The sequence below is a fragment of the Gorilla gorilla genome, chromosome 12 (genome assembly GCF_029281585.2).
Source record: "Gorilla gorilla gorilla isolate KB3781 chromosome 12, NHGRI_mGorGor1-v2.1_pri, whole genome shotgun sequence".
Lineage (NCBI taxonomy): Eukaryota > Metazoa > Chordata > Mammalia > Primates > Hominidae > Gorilla > Gorilla gorilla.
Window position 1 is genome coordinate 132364292 of NC_073236.2, and position 22951 is coordinate 132387242.

The following is a 22951-nucleotide window of genomic DNA, read 5'->3' on the forward strand; positions in this document are numbered from 1 at the left end:
AACTAGAAATGATTTTAAACACTTGGGTAGGAGTAAGAACACCAAATGCATGCTAATGATTATCTTCATGGGAGAATCAGGAGAGAAGGATTTCGTGCGGTACACAGGGGCCACACCAACTGTGTAATAACTTCCCCCAAAGTCATCTGCAGCAAACATAACATGGCACAGATTGGAAGTTGATAAAGTTGGGAGTGGTACCTAGACACTCACTATTTTCATCTCTTTTATTTTTTTGAGAGGGAGTCTTACTCTGTCACCCAGGCTGGAGTACAATGATGTGATCTTGGCTCACTGCAACCTCCGCCTCCCAGGTTCAAGTAATTCTTCTGCCTCAGCCTCCTAAGTAGCTGAGATTATAGGCACGTGCCACCACAGCTGGCTAATTTTTGTATTTTTAGTAGATATGGTGTTTCACCATGTTAGTCAGGCTGGTCTCGAACTCCTGACCTCATGATCTGCCTGCCTCAGCCTCCCAAAGTGCTGGAATTACAAGCCTGAGCCATTGAGCCTGGCCTTACTCTCTGTTCTTACAAAATGTTTATAATGTTTTATAAACCAAGAAAAAAGACATAAATAATGTAGTTTTAAGACACTGAAAAAGGAAGTTTTACTTTTGGCTGCTACAAGAAATGTGCAAAACTCCTTTCTAGTCCAACCTTCTTGCTGCTGCCTGCCCTGCACTGTGATGATGAAACTCTGTGCATCAATTCTTCTCTGCTAAATTGATTTGGAGGCTGCCCCTCGCCTCCAGAGAGCACATTATCCACTCAAAAGAAACTGGGTAAATGTTTTTGTTGGATTCAAAGCTCTATTGTAGCATGACATTTGGATCCTTTTTGATCTAGCTCAAATCTCCTCTACGAACATAGAGTCCTGCCAGTTGTCAACATCTGTGACCTGCTCAGTCTCATGGAGCTCCTCACTCATCTTTGACACCCGTCTGCCTTATCCTGAAATCCCCACTGGTAAATTTCTCTACCTAGGGCACCTATCAATGGCAAAACAGTGTTACATGCATCCCTTTTGAAAAGACCAGGCCAGTGGGTCCTTCCATCTCAGGGTGCCCCTAATTGAAGGAACATTTATAGAGCACTTAGTACAGTGTACATGAGGTGTCCGGTTGCTCACCAGTGTACTCTGCTACTTTCCAAGCTGTGAGATCATCATGGGCATCACCTTATTTATCCATTTGGTCACATGCTGGCCATATAAGAGCTGATTATAAAATACAGAACAGAGTAATGTTTACTTGTGATATGGCTCATGTTTTGATGACAAAAAGTGATAATTCTAGAGATTCACTAACATGGTTCAATTAAAAAAAGAAAAGGAACACATGTGCTAGAATGCATTACAGCACTCAGAAAGACAGCCAACACGTAATGAGTGCTGTAGAAGTGATGGTATTATTGGCCCATGAGCACTACATTGTTATATGCGTAAATCTGGTTTGGGAGTGCCTCCCCAGGGCCTTGGAAAGCTTGAGAAGCCCCTGCTCTTTGGTACAGTGCCTGAATATCAACTGACATGTTAGCGGCTGTGTGGGGAGCACAGTGATTCAGAGAGCAGGGTTGGAGGCAAAGCTGGGTGATGCTGGGACATGGATGATCTTCCCTGCAGTTCAGCTTTGATGGCCCCAGCTGTGATGGCACCTTGAAGAGTTATTCTGAAGAAGAACGAAACAATGTAGGTATAGCCCCCAGCATGGCAACATCACTCATACGTGTGGGACAAATTGGCCAGGCCCCAGCTCAGTGGAATTCCACTAGGCATGTTGGCTGAGAGTGAAGAGAATAGCCCAGCAGTGCTTACCTCCTGTGGACTAGAGTATATTTCTTTTTTTTTTTTTCTTTTTTTGAGATGGAGTTTTGCTCTTGTTGCCCAGGCTGGAGTGCAATGGCACAATCTCGGCTCACCATGACTTCTGCCTCCCAGGTTCAAACAATTCTACTGCCTCAGCCTCCCAAGTAGCGGAGATTACAGGCACGTGCCACCATGCCTGGCTAATTTTGTATTTTCAGTAGGGATGGGGTTTCTCCACGTTGGTCAGGCTGGTCTCAAACTCCCGACCTCAGATGATCGCCCCGCTTCGACCTCCCAAAGTGCTGGGATTACAGGCGTGAGCCACTGCACCCTGCTGGCTAGAGTATACTTCTCACTATTGGAAGAGAACTATGGCTTGGTGGAACAGCATCGGGCTTAGATTTAAGGGTCTGGGTTGAAACTCTGGCTGCAACACAAATGTTGAGCCTTTTGTGGAGTCACTTAAACTCTCTTAGCCCCCGTTTCTCTGTCAAACAACTATCATAAGACCTACTTCTCAGAGTGACCATGAAGCCTAAAGGAAGTCATATATGTGGAAGCACCCAGAGTGTGCCAATGAATGTATTAGAGTTGACACTTCACATTAGAGTAGACTTTTTTTGTTGTTGTTTTTTAAATCACTGCTACTACAGACCAGAGAATAGTTATCTATTAGTTGTGTATTTTCTTGCATAGCTAACTGATGAAGCAGAGGCCAACCAAACAGACATGCTCCCTGCTTGTCTGACTTTTCATCTATGTAATAACTTTGAATAACTCCTTAAAATAAATAAAGATAAATGCTCACTCTTATATGGTAAAGAAACTGAGGTCTAACAACTTTAAGACAGAGACAAACAATATTTTGACACGTCATGAGGTCTATCAAAGTACCTTGACTACAACATGTATAGAATTAAAGATGCATCAAAATATGCATGAAGAATTCTGAGGCAGAAAGAAAAGTTGTCGGCAGTGGGGGGAAGTCTCCCAGGAGCCATATCCTGTCTCTCAGCCATGTTTTATTTATTGACCATGGGACTCTGGCAGGAGGACATGTGTCTTCTCTTTAACCTCAATGAGAGAATGCGGGGAATGGCCCCAAGCAAAGAAGGTCCTGCCCATCCTTGGGCAAGAGTCATATGTGCTTCTCCTCCATCACCCCAAGCCGATGCCTCATTTTCCAAACCAGCCTCCTCTCTACACCCCTGTCCCTACAAATGCTTGACTGGCTAAGAGGATGGATGGGCATTTGGCAGATGAAGTCGGGGCTGCTCAGTATACTTGGACTTCGGCCAGTGCTTTGAGATTGAGGTGGGCATAGAAAAGTGTTAGCTGGAAGACAGCTGCAATTCTAAGCTGGGAGAGAACAGGGCAGTGCACTCTCTTTCCTCTGAACTTGTAGCTGAAAGAAGCTCGCTGCTGCCACACACCTGTGACTTTGTGTGAGATGTGAGCTGCCGGTCCCAGGGAGCCCCTCAGAGCTGGTGGGAGCAGAGGCACCCTGCACCCTCACAAAGTTCTCCACAGTTCAGCTGCACCTGGGACTGTGTAGGTGTGTTTTTCTCCTCTTGTTGATTTGGTTACCGAAAAGAGCTTTTGATGGAGACCACATCCTTTTACTGAGTATCAAGAAAGTTTATTAAAAGTAGCTCAGAGAACACAATAAAACCCCCAACTATCTGATTCAATAGTGCTCGCCTGACTTTCCTTTCTCTGTCACCAAGTTATAAACACACCTTCTGTAATCAGCTGTACTTTCCATCTTGAAAGGATATTTCAGAAAGGGAGATAAGATAAACGGGCAATGGCAGATGATAAATCAGAATGTATATTGGATTCTTTTAAAAAGATATGGTAAATTCTCATTCAAAGTATATGAAAGCATGTATTGCTGAGTTACAAATACTGATATGCTTTAACTCATTCTATGATAACAGCCAGGAATGTATCTAAGACGGCATATAACTTTCAAAGAGTCCTTTCCCTTCCGTGCAAATGTTGTCGCTGAGAGTGTCTGCAGCCTGCATGAACTGGCATGTACTGCCAACAGGTACAGGAGCATTCTAAGCTGAGGGAAGATTTAAGTCTTTAGTCCATCTTGGATTAATTTTTGTATAAGGTGCAAGGAAGGGATCCAGTTTCAGCTTTCTACATATGGCTAGCCAGTTTTCCCAGCACCATTTATTAAATAGGGAATCCTTTCCCCATTTCTTGTTTTTGTCAGGTTTGTCAAAGATCAGATGGTTGTAGATGTGTGGTGTTATTTCTGAGGGCTCTGTCCTGTTCCATTGGTCTATATCTCTGTTTTGGTACCAGTACCATGCTGTTTTGGTTACTGTAGCCTTGTAGTATAGTTTGAAGTCAGGTAGCGTGATGCCTCCAGCTTTGTTCTTTCGGCTTAGGATTGACTTGGCAATGTGGGCTCTTTTTTGGTTCCATATGAACTTTAAAGTAGTTTTTTCCAATTGGTAGCTTGATGGGGATGGCATTGAATCTATAAATTACCTTGGGCAGTGTGGCCATTTTCACGCAGAGGGAAGAGCATGTGCAAGGGCAGAAAGGAGTGCCCAGTGTGGAGACCCTGCAGCTGAGAGGTTACACACACTCACTTCTCATTTTAGGCTTACAACAGTCAAGGGAGGTTGTAAGGGATATGTAGGTAATGTGGTTTAAGAGGTCAAAGATCAGAAAAATTACACATTGCAAAAGCCACTGCTTGAAAGGCAAAGAGAACAGGAACTCATAGCTTGGACACTTACTAGCCATGAGGCATTGAGTAAGTGATCAGCCTCAATGTCTCTGTCTTTAGAATGGGCATGATGATGCCCACTTCATAAGACTTGCTTTAAAGATTGCATTAGGAAAAAATGTAAATCCTAACATCATGTAGCAGATGCTCGAAAAGTGTCCTTTTTCTTCTCTTTTCCAACTTTCTTTTTACCTTCCCATCACGTTCCAGTCCTGTCTCCTCCATCCACCATTCTTGGTGCTGTTTCTTCCCTCTGTGCTTTCCAGGAAGCCATTCTGGAGCCTATTTTTGAAAGGAGTGAAATTTCTCCTGGCCCTGAGGCCTCACCTGAGCTTCTCCCTTTGGCACCCAGGCTGCTCTGCCTCCAAGGCTCCAGCATGTGCTTCCCCAGAGTAGGCTCTGAATTGTACATTTTTATTGTTTCTCAACCTGGTGCTTAATGGAGGTTTAACAAATGTTTGCTGCCGATGATGAAATAGTCTTTTTCAAGCCAGAATTATGGAACAATTACAGTGTCAAAGGGAAGGTTGGCTGCCATTTATGTGAAGGTTAATTGTTAATAGAGCCACCAAAAGAGGACAGCTCACTGCTCTGAAGCCAGAAGTGAAGAAAAGGATCAACATCAGAAATATTTCTCCTTTTTAACAAATCATTTTTAAGAGAAAGACTTTTGGAATACATCGTTCTTTGACACGAGCTAAGACATCAAATACACACAGCTAAGTCACTGAAAATTAATAAAGAGCAGACATGGGCAGAGATACAGATTACATTAGTAAATTACTGAGTTTATGTTCAGCATGTTGCCTTCCAGGTATGATCTCGTATAATCAATAATCTTTGGATGTTCTGAAAAAGAGACATGCTACCAACTGAAAGTCAGTATCCCCTCAAAATTCATACGTTGAAGCCTTAATCCCTAACGTGATGGTCTTAGGAGGTGGGGCCTGAGAGTGGTGATCTGACCCTGAGGTTGCAGTCCTCATGAATGAGATTAGTGCCCTCAAAAAGAAACACAAAAGAGATGAGCTCTCTGCCAAGTGAGGACACAGCAAGAAGGTGGCCTTCTATAAACCAGGATGAAGCCTCACCAGAACCCAACAAGGCTGGCACCCTGACTCCAGACTTCTAGCCTCCAGAACTAGGAGAGGTAAATGTTCTTGAAGCCATCTAGTCTGTGATGTTTGTCACAGCAGTTCATGCTGAGTAAGACAAAACATTATTTCATAAATCCAATGAAAGCTTATGCCAAGGTGATACCAGCTGCTACAAAATCATGATTTACAAGGAATTAAATAGCCTAAAAATGAAAGTTTTTATTATCATGGTTTTGTTCTACTGTTAAGAGTAACAAATAACCCCAAGTCCCTGTTACTTAGGAAGCTATGACAGGAGTATCGCTTGAGCCCAGGAGTTTGAGTTCAGCCTGGGCAATATAACAAGAAAAAGAAATAATCCCCAAAGTTCAGAGGCTGAAACAACAAAGGTTTACCTTTCGCAAAGGTTATACGTTGGCTGAGGTCAGCTGCTGCTCTGACAGCTATTTTTCCTTCCAAGACCCAGGCTGAAGGAGCAGTTCTTATCTAGGATATGCCCGTCCCCTGGCAGAGGGAAAATGGCATGACCAGACTAGTTGATGGCTATCACAGCTTCTACATGGCTCTTGACACTTTTGCACATTTATCTAGTTGAAGCATGCCCTGTGGCCAAGCCCACGTGAACAGGACAGGGAAGAACCTTCTTCCCATGGGGAAAGTGTGGTGGGGAGGTCACTGTAAATCACAAAGCAGTGGGCAGATATGATGATTCCACAGAGATGGTGAGTAAAACATTGGAAACAGTATTGAATCTTATGGTGATGTTAGAAGTAATAACGTCTCCTGTCAGTTGAGGAGAATCACATGGCATTAAGCTCTACATACGATGACTTTCTCTGCTCCTCTCTGTTGTATATGCCCCAAGAAGACCAGCTAAGAGGATTTTTCTTCTTTGTTTATTTATCCATTTATTTTTAAGACAGGGTCGCCTTGTGCCATGCAGGCTGGAGTACAGTGGTACAATTATGGTTCACTACAGCCTCAGCCACCTGGGCTCAAGCAGTCTGCCCACCTCAGCCTCCTGCATTGCTGGGACTACAGGTGCCCACCAACGTGCACACTAGTTTTTTTTTTTTTTTTTTTTGTAGAAATGGGGTTTTACTATGTTGCCTAGGCTGATCTTAAACTTCTGCCCTCAAGAAATCCTCCCACCTTGGCCTCCCAAAGTGTCAAAATTATGGGTATGAACCCAGCATCAGACGCCTTTAACAATTTTCAGGAAAATGTGTGGAAAGCCTGAATGAAAGTATTGGCATAGCACAGATGAGAGGATAGATTTGAAAAATACATAACAGCCATACTGATTGAACATAATTTATATGTTATGAAATTGGTAGAAGCCCCCAAAAGAAGTAGAAGTTGTCACCACGGTTTTGGAATTGTTCACTAGCCATTGGACACAGCAGGCTTCATGGGAGTGGGAGTAATAGAGATTCCGCGTTAGTGCAGCCAGCTCATCGATAGTTCTTTACTGGTTAATTTGATTTCTGACCAGCATCTCTATTTACCTGTCTTCCCACAATAATGGAAGATTTCAATAAAGATAGAGATGGCAGTCATTTTGAAATCTGCATTCTCACATTTTTCATTCAGGAGAGAGTGACCATTAACGGACACAGCAGGTGGGGAGGCTCCGAGCTCTCACCACGACACAGACACACGTGGACCTCAAGGTGTACTCCAGCAAGTTTGGTGCCAACTCACAGCAATTTAACAGCTGCAGGGAAAATGGCAGCTCTCTTCTTAGAGAACTATGTTTCAAGCTCACCAGAGATACTAATGTCTCAAAGTTAAAATGAGGGGCAGAAATTTGGAGTTTTAAATGGTATGGAAAGTGGTTTTCAAAATTTACTTCCAACAACAATTTAACTTGGCTAAAAAAGCAACAAAACAATAATACAGGTTAGAACTGCAGTCAAGGTTTAAGATGGTAGTTTTTTCCCTTCTTTTACCCCCTAATTTTTTCCTTTAATTATAATTTGCTAAGATTTCTTGTAAGAATGAAACCTATTGGGATCTAAGAATTTGCTCCAGCAAAAGCCACGTTTTAAATTAATTTCCGTAGAGGAAAGAAGGTCTCTGCATGGCTCATATTAGCCACAGAGGTTAGGATGTGTGAAGGTATTTTAAAACCCCAGAGCTAACAAAAACATCTTAGGGGAAAAAAGAGCATTGTTGGAGGGGGGGCAATGATTTAAATTTCTTCCAGAATAGCAATAAGGCAAAAACCTACCTAATGGGATTAGATATGGTTTTACAAAACTAAGCAGGTGGACTGAAGTTTATTCCAAAAGCTATCGAAAATGAGTAATTTACTTTAAAAAAAAATCTGTCAAGGTCTCCTACATTGGACAGGGCTCTGCGTTAGGTGCTATGGGGGGTTACTAAGATTAAGGTAGATATTCTGCCCTCAAGAGGGAAATAATTTAGTTCAGAAGGCAAAGCATATAAAACAAAAGATCTTCATATCTGGTGGAAGTAGCTAAGTCTCAAGAGCCATTTCTAGGGCTTACGCATTAATTTATTTGTTCATTCCTTAAATATTTTAGGACACCTGCTAGGTCCAAGGCTACACTCGACACCGCTACACTGGGGATGCAGCATAAATAAGTGGGACTCCTGTTCTTACTTGGGAGCATGTGGCGGTACTTAGAGGTAATTGTCAATACAGAGGCATATGTGATATAGTCGTAATGACCACTGACTTAGATTTCCTGGGGTTTACCTTGTTTATAAAATTAAAATTATTTTACTTACTTCAAAGAGCTTGTCTAATGATACAATAAGACTGCATACATGCTATTCAGGCACATTCAAAGCCCCGGGCCATACTGAAAATGGCAGTATGTTACAGGACTCTGGAGGAGAGGGCAACCCTCCCTTCCTATTGGGTCAAAGCAAAGCACCAAGAAAAGAAAAAGAGCATCACGAAAACAGATGGGATTGGAAGGCGTTTCTCCCCTTCAACTCCTTGTAAAGTCCAATTTCATCTATCGAAACCTGCCTTGAGTGTTTCCTATCCTGGGAAAATGTTTCTTCCGAGAATAGTCAATGTCCCCTCCATTTTTCTTCCACTGTACATGTCTACGGTAGCATTGATCATGCCCCATTGCTAGACAGTTAAGCTCTTTCCTGTCCTGTTAGCCTGTAATACTTTGGAGAGAAGAAACCATGCCTTTATATTCTTTGGGTCTCTTTCTTCTAGTTCAACTTAGAGTAATATAATGTTTGTTGAATAAATAATGAAGGAAGCAGACCCTCCCTGAGCTATTAGATACTTGAGGAAAGAAAGGCTCTCAGGAGAAATAAACACATTGCTCATTCTGCTTTAGGAAATGCATGCACACCCTTGGCACTGAGTAACACAGGCACACTCTAGGCCCATGGTAGATGTTCTCGAAAGAAAGTGTATATTAAATCAGGTGCTATCGTAGTTAATTTGTCCTTATCATTGTCAGCATGCTAGTCTCACAAACAAAATGGATCAGGCCATTGCTTTTCTTGAAATTTTTTACATAGGATCAAGCACAAACTCCTTTTCATCTTTTTCAATATCTTTTCCACACTTACTGTGACTTATTTTCACCTACTTTGTCTGAAGTTCTTCCTATTATTTCTCCAGTCCCTGAGGTCTCCAAAACCCGTATATCCTTTCAAATGCAAAATTATGTCATAGGCAAGAAAAGGCGTCTCTGCCTTCTCTGTCTTATATGTTGTCTTATATATTACCATTTGGTCTTCAAAATCCACTACAAACAAAAGTCTTAAAATTTTATCCAAGTAGAATTAGCTTCAGATGCTAGAGATTTTTCTTGTCGTGTATGACATTGCTTCTTTCAAAGCTAGTTGTATCAATTATGCTATGAATTCTACGAGAAAAACAACAACGACAACATGGTATTGGTTTTTTACTTATTTCAGTGCCTAGTAAAATGCATGACTCATCTTAGATATTCAAAAATGTTAGAAGAAAGAAATGAAAGAGAGGGATGAAAGAAAGAAGGGAGGAATAGAGAAAAATGGAGGGAAGAGAAGAAAGGAAGAACCATTTATAAAGGAAACATGCCATGAATCTTTGATAATAACACACACACTGGTGTAATTTTATTACACTACCTGTTAGGTTCTGAACCCCTGCTGTATGCCAGGCACTGTTCTAGAAATTTTACAAGTATTATCCCATTCACTACACACATATCTCTTAAAATATTTGTAAGTTGAACATTTACATCTCCATATACTTTTCATAAAACTTAAGGACTCTGTCTAACTCAACTGGCAGAGAAGTTTTGAGGATTGAGTAATGAATTGGTTACTACGTGTCTTTTCATTTCTATCAGCTCCTGTATAGGTCTTTTACAGTTAAACTACATAACCGTTAAATATATGTTGACTAAATGCTTAATATAAGCAACACTACATTGAGTCCCTGAGGGAGACAGAGAAATGGTTATATGTTCGTTAGGATTCAGTGTGCCCATGTGTTTTATTCTGAGGTTTCCAATGGTCCCAGCAGTGTGAGCAAGTTTATAAGGTTGCCACTCTCTAATTACATGTTTGCCCATTCAGCTAATTATTGCTGTGGTTACTATAACCATTACTGGAAGTAAAACTGCTTTCTAAAAAGTGTGAACATTTTAAAATTTGTATATATAAATTGAAATTGTCCTCCATAAGACTTTTACCCACACCAAGTGGATAACAAGTTTCTGCATACTCACAAACTCTTAGCATTTTCAAAGTTTAATGATAATGATAAATTTATGATTTGCTTGAGATGATTTTTTCTAATCAGTGGCTACTGATTATAAATCATTGTATTTTTATGCATGTAAGTTGAAGAATCTTTTAGTTTTTAAAAATTGATATATACTAGTTGTACATATTTGGGGGACACATGAGGTAGTGGAATATCTATCTGAATACAATGCGTAATGACAAAATCAAGGTGACTGGGATATTCATTACTTCAAACATTTATCTTTTCTTTGTGTTGGGACTATTCCAATTTTTCTATTCTGGAAGTTTTGAAACACACAATAAATTATTAACTATAGTCACCCTACTGTACTATTGATACTAGAAATTATTGCTTCTACCTAACTATATTTTGTACCCCTTAACACACTTTTCTTAATCTCCCCCTCCACCCTACCCTTTGTAGCCTCTGGGAACCATCTTTCTACTCTCTACTTCCATGAGACACGTTTTTTAGCTCCCGCATGTGAGTGAGAGCATGCCATGATTGTCTTTCTGTGCTTGGCTTATTTCATTTAACCTGATGACTTTGAGTTCCATCCATGTTTTTGCAAATGGCAAGATTTCATTGTTTTTAATGGCTGAATAATATCCCATTGTGTATATATATATACTCCATTTTCTTTATCTATTCATTTGTTGATGGACACTTAGGTTGGTTTCATGTCTTGGCTATTGTGTAGCGTTGCAATAAATAGGAGAGTGTTCATATCTTTTTGACATACTGATTTCCTCTTTTTTCTTTTTTGGATATATACCCAGGAGTGGGATGGCTGTATTATATGGTAGCTCTATTTTTAGTTTTTTGAGGAACTTCCACGCTGCTCACCATAGTGGCTGCACTTTTCATTTCCATCAACAGTGTATGAGCATTCCCCTTTCTCCATATTCTTGACAACATTCATTATTTTTGTCCTTTTTATAATAACCATTTTAACATATGTGAGATAATATCTCATTTGGTTTTTATTTGCATTTCCCTGATGATTAGAGGTGTTGAGCCTTTTTTTCATATGCCTGTTGGTCACTTATATGTGTTTTTTTAAAAAATGTCTATTCAGGTCTCTTGCCCACATTCAATCATTTTTGTGTGTGTGTGCTATTGAGTTGTTTGAGTTCCTTATATATTATGGCAATTGATCCCTTGTCATATGGATAGTTTTAAATTATTTTCTCCCATTCCATATGTTGTCTCTTCTATTTCTATGTTATTTTATTTGCTGTGCAGAAGCATTTTAGCTTGATGTAATCCCATTTGTCTATTTGAAGAACTTTTTTTTATATCTGTTGAGCATTTGTATTTCTCATTGTGAATTATATTTTATATGCTTTGTCTATATTTATATTATTGTATTTCTGTTTTCTATCATACATTTTGGATTTTTTGATCTGCACTTTGCAATTTTCTTCACAGCTTGCTATTTAACTTTGTTTATAGTATTTTTGACATATAGATGAATTTTAAAAAATGTAATCAGTTCTATCACTCTGCATTTGGTGTTATGTTTACAAATGATAAATCAATTTAATTTTAGATTCAATGATAGAAAAAGCTACACCAGGGAAGAATTATGAAATATTTTATTTTGAGATAAAATCTTTAACCATTTTCATATGTCAGCAAGTGACAAGGTATATTGATTTGAAGGTGCTCATAAAAAGATAAAATAGTGAGAGAGACCATACTGAACAACAAAGCTTATTCGAGGTTATTCCCTAAACTCCAGACTGAAAAGCAACAAATCCAGTTACTCCAAATTTCCCTGACCCTTAACTGTACTTGGGCACTTTGACCTTTGTCTGGGAAAACATCATATTTGAGCATATTAAGATGGACATTTCCAAATAACTCAATGTATTTAGATAAAATGCCTTCTGCCAGCAACTTCAACAACAGATCACGCGGAACTAGAAGTTTGGAAACTCAGCAGTAGTTTTGACTTTGTTTAACGTTAGGCCTCAGATTATTTTATTTCTCAACAAAGAGGTAAAAACCTAAGTGTACCTGGGATCTGAATCTGTGAACTTTCCAAAATTTATATTTTAGATCATTTTAAATACACATAGAATACAATTATAAATTTTCTGTGGCCTGGGAGAATGAAGAGAATTGGTTATGGGCTATGCCTCAGCTTATCTCCACCCCTGCCTGAGGACATTGCTCTGCGTGGAGTGTGTGGGTAGGTGGAAGACAAGAGTTTGGAGCCAGAATTATTTGAAACTTACTTCTGCTTCTTGTGACTTTGGGAAGTTGCCTAAACTTTACTTTGATCCTCTCTGTTAGTGGAAGCTAAGATATTGCCATAGTAAGATTAACAGAAATGTCAGGTGCTGAGCAATTGGCAGATCCTAAGTAGATCCTGCACCTGGAGGTGTGGCCTTGTACAAACAAAAGGAACATGGCCCCCTGCTTACTCTGCCTTCTCAGCCCCAGGCCTAGACCTATAAATCTAGTAAAATGATACCTATCTTGTAGGAATGCTTTGAGGAATAAATGACATACGTACATTTGTCACAAATCCCAAGGGACTGTAAGTCCTACTAGGCTATGCTACTGCATTGCCCTTAAGTAATTAGCTTTGTCACTCACCAAGACAACAATGTCAAACTTCTACTCTGTACTGTAACCTTCAGCAATTATTTGTACCCTCTTCACACCCAAGTAATAACCTCACTTCTCATTTCACTGATGAAGCTGAAATAATTAAATGAGAATAGTATCATTTTTCTCACATTTAGAGTACCAGTATACAGGCACTGCGCCCCATGCTTTTACTGCCCACTTTTTACCATGAATGACCTTTTCTTACCCCTATCTGAAGACAACACTTCTAAATTTTCACTAGATCTGATTCAAAAGTACCTCAAAGCTTTGCTTTTTTATTCCTCTCCCTCTCTTATTCAGTCACTATTTCCTTCTCTTCTTCATCACTATTTCCCTTTCTAATGGATATTCCCGTCAACATTCTTAGTGCTAAGGGTGAACACACACACACACACACACACACACACACACACACACGCCCCTTGCATTACCCAACACGTTCTCTAGCTAAGATGCCTTTGCAATTCTCTACTTACATTTACAATGAAATTCCTGGAATGGGCTGTGTATAAACTCTCTGCATTTTCCACCTACACAGAAACCATCCTAGTAAAGGCTACAAGTGACTAATAGTGCAAGCTACTATCATGTCTGGGGCTGGACGTAGGCAACAGCTTCCTACAGGTCTGCATGATTTTATGCTTGTGCTTCTGAAGTCTGTACTCTAAAGACCAGTAAATGATCTTTTCATTTTTAAAAGTTCTAAATTTTGGTAAAATATACCTAACATAAAATTCACTATCTTAGCCTTTTAAGTGTGCAGTTCAGTGGCATTAAGTACATTCACATTGTTGTGCAACATCACCACCATCCATCTCTACTTCTTCACCATCCTGAACTGACACTATGCAACCTTTAAACAACTCTCCTTTTTCTCTTCTGCCAGCACTTGTCTACCTCTATCTCTATGAAATTGACTCTTCCAGGTACACCATGTAAGTGGAAACACAGTTTGTCTTTGTGTGATGGTTTTCTTTTGTTTTTTGCTTAGCACAATGTCCTCATTCCTGCTCAGCACATGTCAGAATTTTCCTCTCTTGTAAGGCTAAATATTTCATTGTATGCATATACAACATTTTGCTTATCATTAATTCATCAGTGGACACTTAGCTGCTTCCCCCTTTTGACTATAGTGAGTCATGCTGCTATGAACATGTACAAATATCTCTTTGAGACATTGTTTTTTATTCTTTTGTGTATACATCCAGAAGCGGATTGCTGGATCATGTGGTAATTCTATTTTAATTTTTTTTGAGAAATTGCTTTTTGTTTTCCATAGTAGCTGCATCATTTTACATTCCTACCAATAGTGCATAAATCCTTGTTCCAGTTTCTTCACATCCTTGCCAACAGCAAATGATCTTTATAAGAGGGAATTAGATGAAAGCACTTCCCTGCTAAAAATAATTCATATATATATATATACATGTGTTTCTTTTTTTCCTACAATGTACCACAAGGACTGATATGGTTTGGCTGTGACCCCACCCAAATCTCACCTTGAATTGTAATAATCCCCACATGTCAAGGGGGAGGGGCACGTGGAAATAGTTGAATCATGGGGATGGTTTCCCTCATACTGTTCTCGTGGTAGTGAATAAGTCTCAGGAGATCTGATGGTTTTATAAATGTTCCTCTGCACAAGCTCTCTTTCCTGCCGCCATGTGAGACATGATTTTGTTCCTTATTTGCCTTCCATCATGACTGTGAGGCCTCCTCAGCCATGTGGAACTGTGAGTCCATTAAACCTCTTTCCTTTATAAATTACCCAACCTCGGGTATGTCTTTATTAACAGCATGAGAATGGACTAATATAAGAAACTATATGGTGTGACCTTTGCTTACATCTCCACCCTGAGTCCCATGCACTCCCTCCCTTTTCTTTTTCACCATACTTGAGCCAGGGTCGTCTTGCTTATCAACTTTAAACACCCTGTCTCCTGACTCACTATGCACTTGCTATAATCTTTGGGTGATGCCCTTTCCAAAATTCTTCAATTCCTAAGGCTTCAGGTAAAAGGTTTCACTTCTTTCTAAAATATTAGCCCTTACTCTTACAGTGTTTTATTTTCTTTTGGATAATATTCTAGTATCAGAAAATACTTATTTTATGAAAGATTCTGTATTGACTGACTTCATTAAATGAATGCTTCAAGGGAGTAGGAACATGTTCTACCTAATACACCACTGTATTTTCTACTCTTAGAACAGTGCTTGGCCTAGAGTAGACACTCAGTAAATACATGTTGCATGTTGAAAACTGCATGTAAGAAATTTACTTTCACCATGTTTTTAGGAAGGTAAATAATACATGATAGGCATTTTAAAGAAGAAGGAAATGATAATTATTCAAGCTATTCACACCCTTCCATGTTTTTGGAAGACCAAGAGAGATGCAATCATGATGAAAAATTGCCATGTCTCAAACTCTACTCTGAATTTATAGGGGAAATAAAGCCAAGAAAACACAAAATAAGAATAAAAATTCACTGGAACTATGCAACTCCCATTCAGATTAATTGGAAGTAAGCACAGGATCTGAAATAGACAGGGGTTTACAACGTTGAAAAGCTTACAGTAGCTTTTGAATGGTCATCACCAAGGAAGACGGACTCCAACTCAGCCATGGGCTGAAGCAGGTCTGTGTGTGGCCGGTTCCTCCTCGCAGAGCCGGGCCGATGTGCAGGCGGGCTGCAAAATGAAGCCCAACCAGGTGGAAGCTGCCAAAGTGCGGGGCACATCCCAGGGAACAGCCTGGTAGCAGTGATGCCATAAATCACTTCCGGGCCCATGCAGGTGCAGGCGAGGCAATTTGATTCTGATCGCTTTTCTGTCTAATAGTTAGTAAATAAAGTCATAAAATTAAGGAGCTGGAATAACCTGAAATGCTAATGCAAAATTAAGCAGTGACATGCTCCTGTCCTTGTCCTACCCCCTTTTTATATTCAAAATCGGCTTGACAACATCTTGTCCACACAAAAACCGCAAAGGCAGTCCAAGAATACATCACACTGATTAAAGAGAGAGCCAAAGGAAGAGGGGAAAATCAGCTCGCCCTAGCTCATTAGCGAGGAAGGATGAGCCGCACGAACCTGACAGGAGTCGTTACCACTCCTGCCCGACAGTCATTTTCATTAACTTTTAAATTTCTTATTTATATGGAAAAGTTAAGATGGTTCAGTGAAATAACAAAATTCCCCACCTACATGGAGAACTTGATTTCTTAAAGCCTACTTGCTTCTCATTCAACGTTAGCTGCCATGCTGCCTGTGCTTCAGCTGCTGGCAGAAGGTTCCGATGACCCTCTTGGCAGCTTCTCCACTGGCTACTTGTCGCCCCACGATTCTAGCAGCAATTCAACTGACTCTCTTTGAACTCCTACTAATATGCAAGTCAGGTTTCCTGGGTATGTGGTATGCAAAGACCCCTAAGGCCCTGTGATGATTTTATACAAGGAAATCCTGGAGATAAACATGTGATATGTCAGAAAAAACTAATAGACATCCATGTGTTTTCTTCTCCTCTTTCCCAAATTCTAATGGAGGTCTGTGTACTTGGTTACTGAGGCTCTTGTCGTAATGACAAAAAGTTTTCTAGGCCGGGCGCGGTGGCTCATGCCTGTAATCCCAGCACTTTGGGAGGCCGAGCCGGGCGGATCAGGAGGTCAGGAGATCGAGACCATCCTAGCTAATACGGTGAAACCCCGTCTCTACTAAAAATACAAAAAAAAATTAGCCGGGCGAGGTGGCGGGCGCCTGTAGTCCCAGCTACTCAGAAGCTGAGGCAGGAGAATGGCGTGAACCCGGGAGTCGGAACTTGCAGTGAGCCGAGATTGTGCCACTGCACTCTAGCCTAGACGACAGAGCGAGACTCCATCTCAAAAAAAAAAAAAAAGAAAAGTTTTCTTTCCAGCTTTCCCCTCATAACCAAGAAGAAAAAGAAAAGAAAAAGAAAAAGCTGATGAGACTGGGTTGATTTAAAATAAAATAAAGAGACGTTTATTCAAGTCATCATTGTATGTTTACCCCCCTGGAAACTGCCCTTCTGCCTGAAACACAGAACAGTCATCAATGAGAGATGGAAGTGTCACTCTGAGTCCATAGAATCTGGAGGCAAAAGATGCCCCCATCATCTTCTCGGAGGAAAAAAGGGATATATTGCATCCATGAGAAGTGAATTTTCTGCATCCACAAATTTAGATGTGGATGATATTTAAACTTTAAACAAGCAAGAATAAGAAATAACATACACACATATTTCAATCTCAGTGGAAGATAATAGAGAGGACGTCTAACCAGTAAAACAACAATGACAAATACAAATGGAGACAACAGGGAGAACAGACAAGCGAATGCTAAGATTAATTACCAAGCCAAGGGGAAGAGGCTGTATCAAACTTTTGCTTTTGAACAGAACATAGTAGCTTGGAGGCCAACACTCCCATGGGAAAACACTAAAGAAGTCCAAGTTTATTTAAAAAAAATAAAACTACTTAGAGGTCAGAGAACTACTGAAGAAAAAAGACAAGGGAGAGGAAGAGAAATTTCAGAGGGATAAACCCAAAGCAGTAAACTGACATCCTAAAGCCACTTTCCTTCTGAGGGAATTTCTTTGCTGATCCTGGACACAAGACAAGAGCTGGGAATCCAGGTTCTGGCCAGCAGTGGATCACAGCTGCTCAGGATACAAGATCAGGAGCAGTCTTGGTAGTCCTGTGGGGCTCAGGGACATAGGATTAAGAGGATAAAGTGGTCATGTGGAGCTGGAGAGAAAAACTGAAGACTGAAAGTGAAAGGTTGTGATGAGAAGAAAGTGATTGAGAGGTGAGAAAGACATGCAGCCAGTTTTCCCATGAAGCTCGTCACTGAATTGTGAAGCGTCTTGGGGTAAGAAACTAAGAAACTAAGCTGGAAGATTATGAAAGCTCTCTGAGTGCTGATAAGGCAAGGATTAGGCTTCAACATCCACCCATGGTCAGGGCCCTGGCAGATACACAAAGGTTCTCAATGGAAAGTCCTGGAGAACTTTGCATTAAGAGTCTTGCCTTAGATATTGCATAGTACATTAAAAATGCAAGTACAAAGTGGAGCTAAACAGATCCTTACAGAAATTGAAACCTAGCCTACTCTCTAACTGGGTTAGGATGATCAACCCTGATTTTTTGTGTCTGGTGTAAAAATGTGGTGACTCTTTTGTGGTGGAGAGTTTATATCACCCGGAGCCTGTATCATTTTTTAAAAAATACACAATGTCTAGCATTCAGTAAAAATATACTAGGTATTTCAAAACATAAAATTAATGATGTTTCTAAAGTACAAGACACAGCAAAAGCAAATCATTATGTATTGCCGATATTAGAGAAATTGTAGATCTACATACAAAACACATTAAATAAAACTAGATTTATACCTTCCAGCATGTAAAAACTTAACTCCAAATGCATTTTACATATAAATGTCAAACTTTAATCCATCAAACGTCAAGAAAAAATAGGAGAAAAATTTTGCGACCTTAGTTAGGCAAAATTTTCTTGGATCTGACACCAAAAGCGTGATCCATAAAAATAAAAGTAAATTGATAAATAGTGCTTCAGTAAAATTAAGAGCTGCACAGACTAAGGAAAAATATTTGTAAATCATGCATCAGATCCAGGAAAAGTATCCAGGATACAGAAAGAATGGTATATAATTTAGTAATGATAAATAATACAATACAAAAAAAATGGGCAAAAGATTTTAATACCTAGTTCAAAGACATAAAGATGTCAAATGCATTCAAGGATGTTAAACAGAATTGATTGTTAAGAAAATGCAAATTAAAATCATAACAATATACTTACACACACCTGTTAATATATCTACAATTAAAAAGACCACACCAAATGATGAAAATGCAGAGCAACTGGAATTTTCATTCACTGCTGCAAACAAAATGGCTTAACAACTCTGGAAAACAGTTAACAGTTTCTTTAAAAACCAAATATATACCCACCACTTGACTGAGCCATTCTACTCCTAGGTATTTATCCAAGACAAATGAAAACATGTCCACAAAAAGACTTGTATGTGGATATTCATAGTTTTATTTGTAATAGCCCAAAACTGAAAACAAGACAATGACTATATTAAGAAGTGAATGGCTAAGCAAATTGTGGTATATTTATACAATGTGATGATATTAAGAAATAAAAAGGAAATAATTAGTGATAGATGCAACAAAATGGATTAATCTCAAAATTAGTATTCTGAGTGAAAGAAGTCAAAGAAAGAGGGCATATTCTATATTTCTATTGTATAATATCTAAACAATGCAAACTAATCCTCAGGGAAAGAATTTAGATTCATAGTTCCCTGGAGAGGGGGTTGAAGAGGGGTGGTATGGGGGATAAATTGTAAAAAGGCTTAAGTAAACTTTTGGAAATGATGGATCTACTCATTATGCTGATAATGGTGATGGTTTCACAAGTATATTAATATACGGAAAATATAAAAATCACATACTTTACATTTTGTTCCATTATATACTAATGAAGTTGTTAAAATAAGTACAATGTTTTAAGGTGGGGAAATAGAATATATAAACAACATAATTAAGAAACAGAAAGACAAACTTCACATGTTCTTACTTATTTGTGGGATCTAAAAATCAAAACAATTGAATTCATGGACACAGACAGTGGAAGGATGGTTATCAGAGGATGGGAAGGGACTGTTGGGGTGGGGAGGTGGAAATGGTTAATGGGTTAAAAAAAAGTCAGAAAGAATAAATAAGACCTAATATTTGATAGCACAACAGGGTGACTACAGTCAATACTAACTTAGTTGAACATTTTTAAATGACTTAAAGAGTATAATTGAATTATTTGTAATTCGAAGGATAAATGCTTGAGGAGATGGATACCCCATTCTCCATGATGTGCCTATTTCACATTGCATGCCTGTATCAAAACATCTCATGTGCCCCATAAATATAAACACCTACTACGTACCCACAAAAGTTTAAAATAAAAAGATAAAAAATAAATCAACAATCTAACGAGCATATACAAGATCTGACACGTTTCTCCCAGTTTTGAAATTAATTATGTTAATTATGTTACTATTAATTATGAATTTAACATTACTATCTAGCTGCTTTTCTGAAAATTAAGCTCTTCAAGTCTTTCCTCTGAATATTTTAATCTTTCACTTCTCTCATTTCTCATTTTTACTATATCTGCTGTTTGTATCACAATAATTCTAAACCCTTTCACCTCTGCCACATCATCATCCTTGAGTGAGATCCTCTTTCCTCTACCATCCTTCTGGAGCTGGGATCAGCTGTTTCCATGGTTTGCTAAACAATCTTTCCTACCAAAAGCCATGCTCTCACCTGGGATTTTCTGTTCTAAGGTTGCCATCATGGATGGCTCATTCTGCTTGCATGATAGACACAGCCACTTCTTCTTGCAGTGCTCTAGTATCTTGGCTTTTGAGCTTTAAGACAGTTCTCTTCTCATTTTGAATCTTTCATTGTGGAATCCTTCATGGATTCCTCTCTGAGTTACCCTATATGTCAGTATTCCCTTTGCTTCAGAGGTTGGCCTTCTGACCTTTTTCTTCAATGCTTATTTTTTGTTATTTAATCTAGCCTCAGGCTACTAGGGGCTACGCTAATAATCCCCAAATGCACATACCCAGCACAGGTCTCAGCCCTAGAGTTTAAATTAATAAATTCATCTCTGCTAGATATTTTCACCTGGAGCTATCAAATGCACATAAAATTCAACTCAATACACCAAATATACAAACGTATTTTTTATTACCAAACATGCTCCTCCTTTGGTCTCTTTCACTTAGTATCCGGTCTGCTATGCCTAAGAGAGAAATTAGGCATTCACTCTTGACTCCTCCAATCTCTCAGTTTTTACATCAAACCAATTATCAAGTCATCTTAACCTGTCCTATTCTCAAGTAATAACTTGGTTTCTCTTCTATTAATTTCTACACCTAGAAGCAAATGCTTTCACGGAGAAAGTATAATAGAACATCAAGCTCACTAAAAAGTGATTCATTTTCCTATAGTCTATAGTTTCGGAACTTCTTACTGCCATGGTACCTAATACAAGTCTTTTGTTTTCACGCTGTGAGGCAGCAAAAGACTCATCTCAATTTTCCAAACACTTGGATAGTACATTCTTCTCAGTTTATTATCCTACAAGCCCCAGATAAAACCTACAGTAACCAAATGTATCATCTCAAGGGGAAGGATGTTGCAAAATGTTAAGTTAACTTATATAAGTTCTACAATAATAGTTGGAGACTTCAATTAGCTACCTTGAATGATAGACAGAATATCTAGACAGATCAATAAGAAAATAGACGAATTTAACAGGACTATAAACCAGCTAGAACTAACAGAAATATAACACTGTACCCTACGTCAGCAGGATACACATTTTTCTCAAGTGGACATGGAACATTCTCTAGGGTAGGCCATTTATTAGGCTATAAAACAATTCTTAATAAAAGTAAAAAGGTTAGAATGATATAAAATATCTTTCCTGACTATAATTGAATAAAGCTAGATATTAATAAAAGAAGAAAAACTAAAACTTCACAAATATGTGGAAATTAAATGGTTCACTCCTAAGTAAAATATTAAAGAGAAATCCCAAGAGAAATAGAGAAATATTAGAGACAAATGAAAACAAAACCAAAACATACTAAGTTTTATAAGATGTAGTGAAGGAAGTGCTCAGAAACTCATAGCTATAAATATGCACGTCTGTACTATAAAAGATGAAATATCTCAAATCAGCAACCTAACTTTACACCTTAAGGAACCTAAAAACCAAGAAGCAAAACATAGCCACAGATAGCAGAATAAATGAAATAATAAGGATGAAAGTGGAAATAGATGAAATAAAGAATAGAAAAACAATAGAGAAATCAACAAAACCAAAAGCTGGATCCTTGAAAACACAACAAAACAGAAAAATCTCTAACTAGACTGATAAAGAATAAATAAACAAATAAAATAGAAGACATAAATAACCAAAATTGTAAAAGAAAGTGGAGACATTACTACTGATCTTACAGAAATAATAATGATTATGGAAGAATACTATAAACAATTGAATGTCAAAAAATTCTACCATCTAGACAAGGTGGACAAATTTGAAAAAACATTCAAATTACCTACAATAATTCAAGAATAAACAGAAAATCTCACAGGCTTGTAACAAGTAAGGAGATTGAATCAGTAATCAAAAATATCCTGACAAAGAAAAGTCCAGGACAAAATGACTTCGTTTGTAAGTTCTTTCAGACATTAAAATACAAATAACATTGATGCTTCTCAAACTCTTTCAAAATATAGAAAATGAATGAATACTTCCAATCTCATTCTATGAGAACAAAATTATCCTGATACCAAAGCCAGGTAAAAAAATCATAGGCCAGAAAAGTATAGATCATTACCCCTTAGTAATACAGATATAAAAATCCTTAACAAAATACTTGCAAATGAAATGCAATAGCATATTAAAAGGGTTATATATCATGATCAGGTGAGTTTTATTTCAGGAATGCAAAGGTGGTTTAACATAAGAAAGTTAATCAATGTAATACATCACAATATTAGAACAAAGAAACAAAAAGCGAAACACGATCATTTCAATTGACACTGAAAGTCATTTGACAAAATCCAATATCCTTCCATGATAGAAAAACAGTCAGAAAAGTAGGAATAGAAGTGAACTTCCTCAATAAGATAAACGACATTTGTGGAAAAATGCAGACAACTTCATACTCAGCAGTGAAAGACTGAAGCTCCCACAGCGAGAACAAGACAAGGATGAAGGCTTTCATCTCTCCTATCCAACCTGGTACCTAAGTTCTAGTCAGAGCAATTAGACAAGAAACATAGATATGAGGCATGAGAATTAGGACA

General features: G+C 38.6%; 1 long non-coding RNA gene across 1 annotated transcript in view; it reads left to right on the forward strand.

Moving 5' to 3' along the window:
- Window positions 1-22951, forward strand: part of LOC109025694 (uncharacterized) — a 57775-nt gene that overhangs the window by 10453 nt on the left and 24371 nt on the right. Inside the window, exons 3-4 of the long non-coding RNA XR_002004620.3 lie at window positions 7249-7480; window positions 8205-8310. This is a non-coding gene — a long non-coding RNA (uncharacterized lncRNA). The remainder of the gene's footprint in view (window positions 1-7248; window positions 7481-8204; window positions 8311-22951) is intronic.